Source organism: Monodelphis domestica, chromosome 4, assembly GCF_027887165.1.
Source record: "Monodelphis domestica isolate mMonDom1 chromosome 4, mMonDom1.pri, whole genome shotgun sequence".
In the NCBI taxonomy this organism is placed as follows: domain Eukaryota; kingdom Metazoa; phylum Chordata; class Mammalia; order Didelphimorphia; family Didelphidae; genus Monodelphis; species Monodelphis domestica.
The window spans coordinates 193,473,695-193,484,123 of NC_077230.1; the positions used below are offsets into that span (position 1 = coordinate 193,473,695).

At 32.3% G+C, this 10,429-nt stretch overlaps 1 long non-coding RNA gene across 4 annotated transcripts in view; it reads left to right on the forward strand.

Moving 5' to 3' along the window:
- The window catches only part of LOC103095848 (uncharacterized), a 65,548-nt gene that overhangs the window by 17,434 nt on the left and 37,685 nt on the right, over window positions 1-10,429 (forward strand). For all 4 annotated transcript variants that reach the window (XR_008911252.1, XR_467705.2, XR_467706.2 and 1 more), the window contains one exon: window positions 8,768-8,881. This is a non-coding gene — a long non-coding RNA (uncharacterized LOC103095848). The remainder of the gene's footprint in view (window positions 1-8,767; window positions 8,882-10,429) is intronic.

Below are 10,429 nucleotides of genomic sequence, written 5' to 3' on the forward strand. Positions count from 1 at the left end.
AGAAAATTTCGTGATCAAATCCATTTATCTTACATTGTTAAGGCTTTTATTCAAAAATACTTAAATGATAACTTTACATTTTCAAAGGGCTTCATAATTTTATTTAAAAACATTCCTCAATAATTCAGTGTTATGGAGCTAAAATATCATTGTTTTGGTATTTTAAAGATGACCAAATTAAGATCAATATCTAATTAAAAGAGTATCCGGAAGTTCATCTTGTTTAGAATTTTTATTTTAACTTGGCCTTGTGAATCTATTTAAAATATTTTGATAACTTTTTCAATTTTTTCCTTTGTAGTCTTATTGATTTTATATTATACATTTATGAACATTATTAAGAGGGGAACACAGGCTTCACCCAGATGACAATGTTAAGAACCCTGATTTAGTTTTATCTTTTTTTAAGGAAATTAAAGAACTGCAGGCTTAAATGACTCTCCTAAGATCACATAAGTACTAACTGTGAGGTGTATTTGAAATGAGATATTCTGAGATTCATTTAGGATGAGTAAACTTTTTAAGACAAAGTGATTTTAATAGAACATGTATTCTGACATTACCTAATACACAAGTTAGTCTTTAGAGAAATAACTTCTATTTTATAGCTCTTCAACTGGCTTAATTGGAATTGTGAAATTTTCAGTTAAGTGACTTAATCACCACTTTTCACTGTAGTCATTTTTTGTAAATAATGTCTAACGTTATCTATCACTTTGCCGTGATATTGATAGAATCTTAGAGCATACATGTAGCTATATCTATATAGCTGTCTTCCAGAAAATACACACTCTGTAACTGGAATATAATTGAGTAGTTTTCTAGTTACCTCAAAACTTCAGAGGAATGATTTTGCATCAAGTTTAAGTATTTGTTTTTCTTAGAAGGTAAAAGAACAACAAAGATCAGAATCTCCTTCATATGTTTCTGTGGAATACTTAGGAACTGAAACCTTAATTGAAAGTGTTGTAACAGATGGTTTACCTAAAAGAAGCAAAAACAAAAACAAAAAAAACCTTTGTTCTTTCATCACAGGTGTATTATATTAAATAAAAAGTCCTTGAATTGTATGTATTGACTTTTAGATTCATTAGCATGGTTTAGATCAATAAATTAACCTGATGATGTTTGTCACAGATAAGAAATTTGGACATTTTAATATTTTAATTTCATTGGGTATTTTTAATATTATCCATTGTTGAAGTAAGAGAACTAGGATGCAGGTATGTGGATATTCATTTGTAAATCACATTTATATTATATGTTGATGCAATGCTTCACTTTCCAGGCCTCTCTTTCTCCTATGTCATTTAGAAAGAAATTATGCTCATGGAGATGAGTCTCTGGGAGCTTTAGATAAAAGGCTATAAATCTGACTTCCTAATGAGTTGTAAAAAATGACCCAGTGGCTTTGTTCTTATAGAGCATGCCTGAGTTATAGATTAAATTTGGACTAGGCTTTTCCCACTCTCAATCCGGATCTGATGTTCTGCTTTGTTTTTTCTTATTGTCTTCCTTGAATTCATTAACTTCTCTGTGGACTACTAAGTTCATGATTTGAAAATAAACAAATTGCATAGATTCATTCTTTAAAAGAACATTATTATTTACATAAAATGGAATTCTTATGGCTTTGTGCTTTCTGTTATTGGCCTGAGTTTGAGTAAAGTGGTTTTATGACAGAACCAAAACACTTGCTCCAATGTATATATGAATAGGAGATTTTTGCAAATTTTAGATATGATCTCTAGCTTGCAACTTATTTTTAATTAGCTTTTTAAAAATTAGGGAGTACTTATGTTTTTTCTCCTTCCCAATTTCCCTCTCCACTCTACTTGAAAAAACAAACAAACACAAAAACAAATCCAAACTTTTGTAACAAATAAGCATAGCCAAGGAAAATAAATTCTTATATCAGGAGTGTACAAACATGAATGTCTCATTCTGGGTATTAGTCCATCAACTTTTTGTCAAAGGAAAGATAACATTCTTAGTCAGTTTTCCTCTGGTGTCACTGATCATTGTATTTATCAGAGTTCTTAAGTCCTTAAAAACTGTTTATTTACATAATGTTTGTATTATAGTATGAGTTCTCCTGGTTCAGGTAATTTCACTCTAAATCCATTCATTTAATCTTTCTCATTTCTCTGAAATTATCTTATTTTATTTCTTACATAATAATATTGTTCTTTATATTCATATACCATAATTTATTTAGCCATTCTCTAGTTGATGGGTACTCCTTTAATTTCCAGGAGTTTCTTGTCACCACAAAAAATTCTATAAATGTGCTCTTTATTTTGCTCTTTTATCTTCTCAGGATATAGGCCTAATAATGATATTGCTAGATGAAAGAGTTTTACACAGTTTTTTGGACTTAGTTAAAAATTGCCTTCTAGAGTGATTGGACCCAATTCACAATTGCACACACACACATATATATGTATATATATCTCAATGTGCCAGTTTTTCTGAATTCATTTTCCTTTTATTCTGTCAGGATGGTATATGGTAGTACCCATAAGTTTCCTTAATTTATTTATTTTTTCAAATTATTAGTTACTTAGAGCATTTTAAAAATATGGCTATAAAGAGTTATTATTTTTTCTCCTGAAAACTATTGTTAATATTCTTTGACAATTTAGCAATTAGGAATAACACAGTTTTATACATTTGAATCCATTTCTTATATGTCTTGGCAATGAGGCCTTTATCAGAGAAACTTGCTGCAAAACTTATTTTTTAAACCATTTCTTTTCTAATCTTAGCAATAGTGGAGTTGTTTGTACAAAAACTTTTTATTAGTAAAAGCTGTCCATTTCATCTTCTGTGATCCTCTCTGTTGCTTTTTTAATTCATAAGCTCTTCCCCATCCATAGCTGTGAAAGATATATATTTTTTTGCTTTCTCTTCTAATTTATTTGTAATGGACCTTTGAGTTCTAGATTTTAAATCATTCTGGAGCTTATCTTGGTATATGGTGTGAGGTTTGGTCTAAACGTAATTTCTGCTAGATTTCTGACCAATTTGACACATACGTTTTATCTGTGAGTCCTGAAACCAATAAATGAAATCTTTGGATTTGTTGAACTAAAGACTTTTAGGTTTATTTGCTTATTTCGTATGTCAGGAACCTTATATACCCCACTGAATACCCTCTCTTTTTCAACTAGTACCAAATCATTTTGTAGATTATTGCTTTTTAGTAAAGTTTGAGACCTGATACTGTACTACTAGAGTCCTTTCTTGCTTGCTTCTTTCGTTATTTTTTTTGAGATTCTTGACTCCTTGTTCCTTCAGATAAATTGCTATTTTTCTAGTTCTATAAAACAGAGCTAAAGCTAGATCTATAGTTCTACTTCTATAAACCTTTGGTGTCTTGATTGGTATGTCACTGAATAAGCAAGTTAATTTAGATAACTTTTTCATTTTTATGTGATTTGGCTCAACCTCCCCATAAAATCAAAGCAAATCATATTTCTTGAATTATTTGTCTATCTCCTTAAAGTGTTTTGTAACTGTATTCATATGGGTCCTGTGTATCTTTATGGGTAATGTTCCAAATATTTCATTCATTTTTAATTATTTTAAATATATTTTCTTCTTTTTAAACATCTTGATGCTAAGTTTATTACAGAAATTCTTATAATTTATATGGATTTATTATTGTACAAATCTGTTGAAGTTATTCATCTTTTCAATTGATTCTTAGTTGATGAATTGGTGTCTTCTAAGTACCATTGTGCCATCTGTAAAAATGATCATTTTGTTTGTTACTTATCTTTGTTTAATTCCTTCAGTATCTTTGAGGGAAGTAAAATGTTTAATTGCATTCTAGAATGATATCAAATAATAGTGATGATATTGGACATCTTTGATTTACCCTTAATTTTATTGGAAATTATTTTGGTTTATTCCCCATTAAATATAATGTTGGGTCTTACCTTTCTAGTATAGTATATAGTAGTAGTCTCTCGGTAACTGAGGATGATGATTGTCTTTGTGCATTTTCATCTATGGTGTATAGATGAGATACACTATATTATTAAGGAAGGGACTAGTACTATGATTTCTAGTGTTCTATTAAAAATAGAAATGAATACCATATTTTGACAAAAGCTCTTTCTGTGTACATTGGTATAATCATATGATCTTTGTTGTTCTTATTGTTAATATGGTCACTTAAGTTGAGAGTTTTCCTAATGTCTCTGATAACCTTAATATGTCTATTATAAATCCAATGTGCTCTTATTGAATTATCTCTGTGATATATTGCTATAACTCTTTGCTAATATTTTATTTAAAACTTACATTTAGTGTTCTTTAGAGACATTTGTTCTATAATTTCTTTCTCTGAATCTCCTTAGTTTATGTATAAAGACCATATTTGTATCATAAAAACCCAACTTGCAATTAATTTTTCATATATGTATATATGACATTAGAAACACCAGACTGAGCATCTCTATAATAAAATGAATAAACTCTCTGAAAAAAAAACCTCAACTACTTTCTAAGAAAAATTCTAAAAAAATGTTAGAAATTTTGCTCTGAATCCAGTGATGTTAGTGAAATTCTTAGTAATTATACTGATAGATGAAAGGATAAAACCAGCTTTGAAGAGAGATATCTGTAAAGAATACAAGATGAGAACCCTTGAGACATCAAATAGAAAGATAATGGGAGATAAAGTTATAATTGCTGCTGCATTGGTGCCTTAAGCATTTCCTGTTTCCTATATCATCTTTAACTGGAGCATTTGGTTAAGTGGTTTCAAATTGTTTAGGTGTTTTTACTCCTACTACTGATTTCATCAGTGTAATAAACTCCTTATGAAGAAATATCCTCTACCAATATAGACCAGGAGCTCTTCTGCAACTTAGAATTGTCTAGGGGCACTGAAAGGTTAAGCAATTTGACTAGAATCATATTGCTAGTATATATCTGAGATGGGATTTGGAACTATAGGTTTCCTGATTTGAAGATACCTTTCCAGCTGCTAAAACATTCACCTCTATTTTTTATTATCATTCTTTAGTTATAGGTTTCCAGATTTGCTACTAGCATCTTCATTTGTTGAGCATTCATTATGCTATTATAGATCCTATAAAGTAATTGCATATAAAAATGATAGTGCCTGAAGGGAAACTTAAGAAAGCTTTGTGGTACTGGACTGATCAAAATTATTTATTAAGTGATTACTATATGTGACATCATTTGAAGAAAAAAATCCTTGTCCTGAAGAAGCTCACACATCCTAAATTAAAGAGGCAAGCATGAAAATAATTAGATACCTCAAAGATATAGAGTAGAAGGAAGGTAATCTTAGAGGGGAAGATTCTAGCAGCTGGGGAACAGAAAAGGTCTTTTAGAAGGTTGTCTTCTAGCTGAACCTTGAAGAAAACCAAGGATAGTAAGAGGTAGCTATGAGGAGGAAGAGCATTCCAGGCATGGCAGACAGACAAAACAAAGGCATAGAAATGGATAGGAGACGGAAAGTTGTGTGCCAGGCAAGGAAGCCAATTTGTCAGTGTAATAGAGTTTGTGAAGGAGAGGAAAGTATATGAGGGTTGGAAAGGTAGGAAAGGGCCAGATTGTGAAGACCTAAAAATTCCAAAGAGAGGAATTTATAGTTGATCCTGAAGGTAGTAGTCATTGGAATTTTTTGAACATGGGACATGAGTGATATGATCAAAATGAAATGAGTAATCAAGGATCATTGCATTGGCAGCAGAGTGGAAGAAAGATTGGAAGAGGGAAAGACATGAAGCAGGCATGTGAGTTAGAAGGCTGTTTCAAAGATCCAGGTGAGAAGTTATAAGGGATTTCTTATTTGCCACTTTCTAGCAAATGTTGGTCATAGGCCATCCTCCTCAACACTTAACCCTTAAGTAGGCGTGTAGACATTCCTGATTGCTATACTAAGCAGGGTGGAGTAAATCTAAAATTCACAAAGTGAAGAAGACATAATCTAGGATAATGACTGAATGCAGAGAAGGGGACATATAGAAAAAATGTTGTAAAGGGAAAATGATAAGATTTGACATTTTATTATATGTGGTGAATGAGAGTGTGATGAGGATGACACTAAGGCTGTAAGTTTTAATGACTAAATTTCCCTTTTTCTCTTTGTAACTAAACTCCTTATGAAGACCATCTACATAAAATGATTCTGAGATACCACCTTACAATGTATCAGACTGGCTAATATGACAAAAAATAAAAATAATAAATGTTGGAGGGAATTTGGAAAAATTGGAACATTAATATGTTGGTGGATCTGATATAGCTGATACAACCATTCTGGAGAGCAACTTGGAACCATGCCCTAAAGAGCCATAAAACTGTGCAATACTCTTTGACCTGGTGGTACAACTAATAGGTCTGTATCCCAAAGACATCAAAGATGGGGGGAAGGAACTACTCATTAAAAAATTTTGTGGTGGTGATTTTTGTTGTGATAAAGAGCTGGAAACCTGTAGTGATGTCTATCAATTGGGGAATGGCTGAATAATTTGTGATATATGATTGTGATGGAATATTATTGTGCCGTAAGAAATGATGAACAAGATAATTTCAGAAAAACCTGGGAAGTGATGCAAAGTGAAGTGAGTAACCATGAGAACATTGTATTCATTTCCAATAGTATATGGTGGTCAACTGTGAATGACTTAACTGTTATTAAGAATGCAAGGATCCAGGACAAACCATAAGACTTTTGACAAAAAAAAGGCTATCTATTGTCATAGAAAGAACTAATAGATTTGGATTGAAGTATATCATTCTGCACTTTGTTTCCTTTATAAATTTCTCTCTAGTGAAAGTAATATATATGCATATATATATTATATTCTTTCATAACAGGACAAACATGAAAATATTTATAGATGATGTCACATGTACAACCTGTTTCACAATACTTGCCATCTTGGAGAGGAGGGGGTCAGGGGAAGGGAGAGAACATGGATTGTAAAATATTAGAAAAAAGTTGTTGAAAATCATGTCAACATATAATTTGTGAAAAAAAAATTACAGCCTTTTACAATAGGCACCTTCCCTTCCCTCTTAATCTCTTCTTAATGCCTTTGAGTCTGGTTTCTGACTTTATCATTCTACAAAAACTACTTTCTCTATAGTTACCAATAATCTCTTAGTTGCCAAATCTAATGTCTTTCTTTATCCTTATTCTCCTTGACCTCCATGAAGGCTTGATACTCCCCCCATTCTAGGATTTTGGAATTCCATTTTCCCTCCTGGTTTTCTCCCACCTCTCTGATCCCTCACTCTTTGTCTCTTTTACTGGATCCTCTTCCAGATCATGCCCTCTAGGGTTCTACTCTCTGCTCTCTTTTTTTCCTCTCTTTATACTAATTCACTTGGTGATCTCATCAGTGCTCATTGATTTAATTATTACTTTTATGTTGATGATTTTTAAATCAACTTTTTCTGCCTCATTCTCTGTTGACCTCTGATCTTGTACCTCCAATTACCTTTCAGACATCTAGTAATGAATGGCCAATAGATATCTTAAACTTAAGATGCCCAAAATACAAATCATTATTTTGCCCCATAAAACTTCTCTCTCCAACCTTTCTTTTTATCTTAGAGGGCAATAATATCTTTCTGTCCCTCAGGCTCAAAAATCTAGAGGTTATCCTGAATTCCTTGCCATCTCTCATCCCCCATCCCATCCAAGCTGTTGCTCAGCACTTGATTTCACTTTTGCAGAATCTCTCAAATACTTGCCCTTCTGTCATCTGACATTGCTCACTCTAGTGCAGGCTCTTAACACCTCATGCCTGGACTATTGTAATAGACTATTGGTAGGTCAGTCTGCCTACTGTCTCTTCACACTCCAATACATTCTCCATTCAGTCACTAAAGTGATTTTTTCTGAAAAAGCAGGTCTAATCATTTCATCTCCCACTCAATAAACTCCACTGGCTTCCTGTTGCTTCCAGGAGCAAATATAAAATACTCTATTTGGCATTTAAAGCCCTTCATAATCTAATTCCCTTCTACTTTTCTATTATTCTTATACATTATACTCCATCTTGTGTTCTTGGGTCCAGTGACATTGGCTTCTTGATTGTTCAATGAACAAGACACTCCATCTCTTGGATTTAGGTATTGTCTCTGTCTGTCCCCTTTGCCTGGAATTCTCTTCCTCCTTAATTCTGATTACTAACTTCTCTGGCTTCCTTAAGTGCCAAGTAAAACTCCAGCGTCTACAGAAAGCTTCTCTAATGTCTTTTAATTCCATTGCTCTCTCTTTTTTAAATTAGTTCTTATTTGACTGTATTTAGTTTTGTATATATGACATATGTACAAATATTTGCATATTATCATCTGTGTATGAGCTCTTTGAAGGCAGGGACTATTTTTTTTTTACTTCTTTTTCTATTCTCAGTATTTAGCACAGTGCCTGGCAAATAGCAATCACTTAATAAATGTTTATTGACTGATGAATTATTATATTCCTTTAGGAAGCAATTACTTATACATTTAAAATAATACTTTAACATATACAATGATTATAACTATATCTAAAACATCTGTCTATATACATATATAAATATGTCTATGCCTAAATATTCCTAACCAATATTTTGTGGGATATAAATTTTCAGAAATGTTGCCATACAGAAAAAAGTCTTAGCAACTATTGTTTTCTTTTGGGAATTCACATTATATTTTAATAAAATTCTAGTTTACAAAGCACTTTACATACAATAATTTTGTGATTTTATCTTTATCATTTTTTTAGGTGAGAAAACTGAAGTTTGGAAAAGGCTTACTCAAATTTACCCAGGGCCTCAGTAACAGAAGTGGGACTTGCACCTTTTGAATTAAATCAATGGTAGACCTTAGGAAGGATCTGGTAAGAGGTTTCCCATCTTCCTAGTTTTCTTCTCCAAGAGTCATGTTTTCATATTATAGGCTTCTTTTCGTCTCAGAGACTCAAGGAATTCTCATGCTCTGCACCCCATTACAAACTGAAAGTCAGTTCTGTATTTTGTTCTGTATTTTAACACTGATCCCTGCCAATCATGAAAGCTTTAGGTATCAAGTAAAGTTGAATTTTACTCTTATATCTCCTGCCTTGTTGCGCAATTGGTTTTTTCATGCAGAGCTGCAGTTTAATTTTTAAAAAAAATGCCTTCCCCTTCCATTTCTGGATATACAATAATTTAAACTTTTGTAGCTTTTCCCAATTTAACTTGGAATTTTAGAGTTTTTTTTAAACACTTACCTTATATCAGTATCAGTTCTAAGGAGAGTAGCAAGAATGTGGTAATTGAGGTTTAGTGACTTGCCCAGGGTCAAACAGTTAAAAAGTATTCAAGGTCAGATTTGAACCCAGGTCCTTCCAACTCCAGATCTTATGCTCTATCCACTGTGCTGCCTAGCTGGCCTCAGTATCATAGAGTTTTTAAGACAGTGTGTGATCTCATGGATCATCTCATGCATTTACTTAAATGAAATCAAGAAGTGTTAAGCATCATACCCCAACTTCACCAGGTTGCTATTGTCAGGGTCAGGACTAAAGCAGAACACTGGTCTCCAGCCTTCTCTTCTGATGTTTTGGGCCCTGTACCATTCTGCCTTGGTGCTATATTTACACTGACTATAGTTATCTGTCAATATTTGCCCATTAGGAAGCCTCTTCACTTTATACTTACCATTTAAGGAATTAACTGATTATTTAGAAGAGATTCTATTTTCTAATTTGTCAACTATTATTTAGCCAAAAACCTCATTGAAGAACATGTTTGGCAGGAGAACCACTGACCTAATTAATAGGATTTTAAATTAAATTTTGAAGGAAAGGAGAAAAAAGCTAAACTAAAAGCACAAAACCAGATAATATAGAAGAAGCCTTAAAATATTCCATAGAGAGAAGGGAAGGGAGTAAGTCTTTAGGAAGCACCAGGCAATGTGTTAGGCACTGTGTTAAGCATTTAAAAAATATTATTTCATTTGATATTCACAATAATCCTGAGAAATATGTGCTATTCTTTCCCTCACCTTATAGATAAATAAACCAAGGGAGAAAAAAGTTAAATAACTGACCTATGAACATATAGCTAGTGAGTGACTGAGGCTTAATTTGAACTCAGGTCTTAACTCTAAAAGCAATGTTCTTTCCACAATTTCACCCATCTTCCTTTCATAGAAAGAAATAATATGGTTAAAGTGGTAATCCATAATTCTCATGGGAAAATTAGTCATGAATCATATTTATGACCTCAGATATCTATAGTCAATGTATAGAACAGGTATAACAAATGAAGTAATCTTTGAATTTATTCCATAAAGGAGTTAAATACAATCTCATGGATTTAAGAAAATAAAGTTTAGTACTGAATGAGTGGAAAGGTATGTCTTCCCCTACCTTGAACAAAATTAACCTAATAGTAGGAGTAGA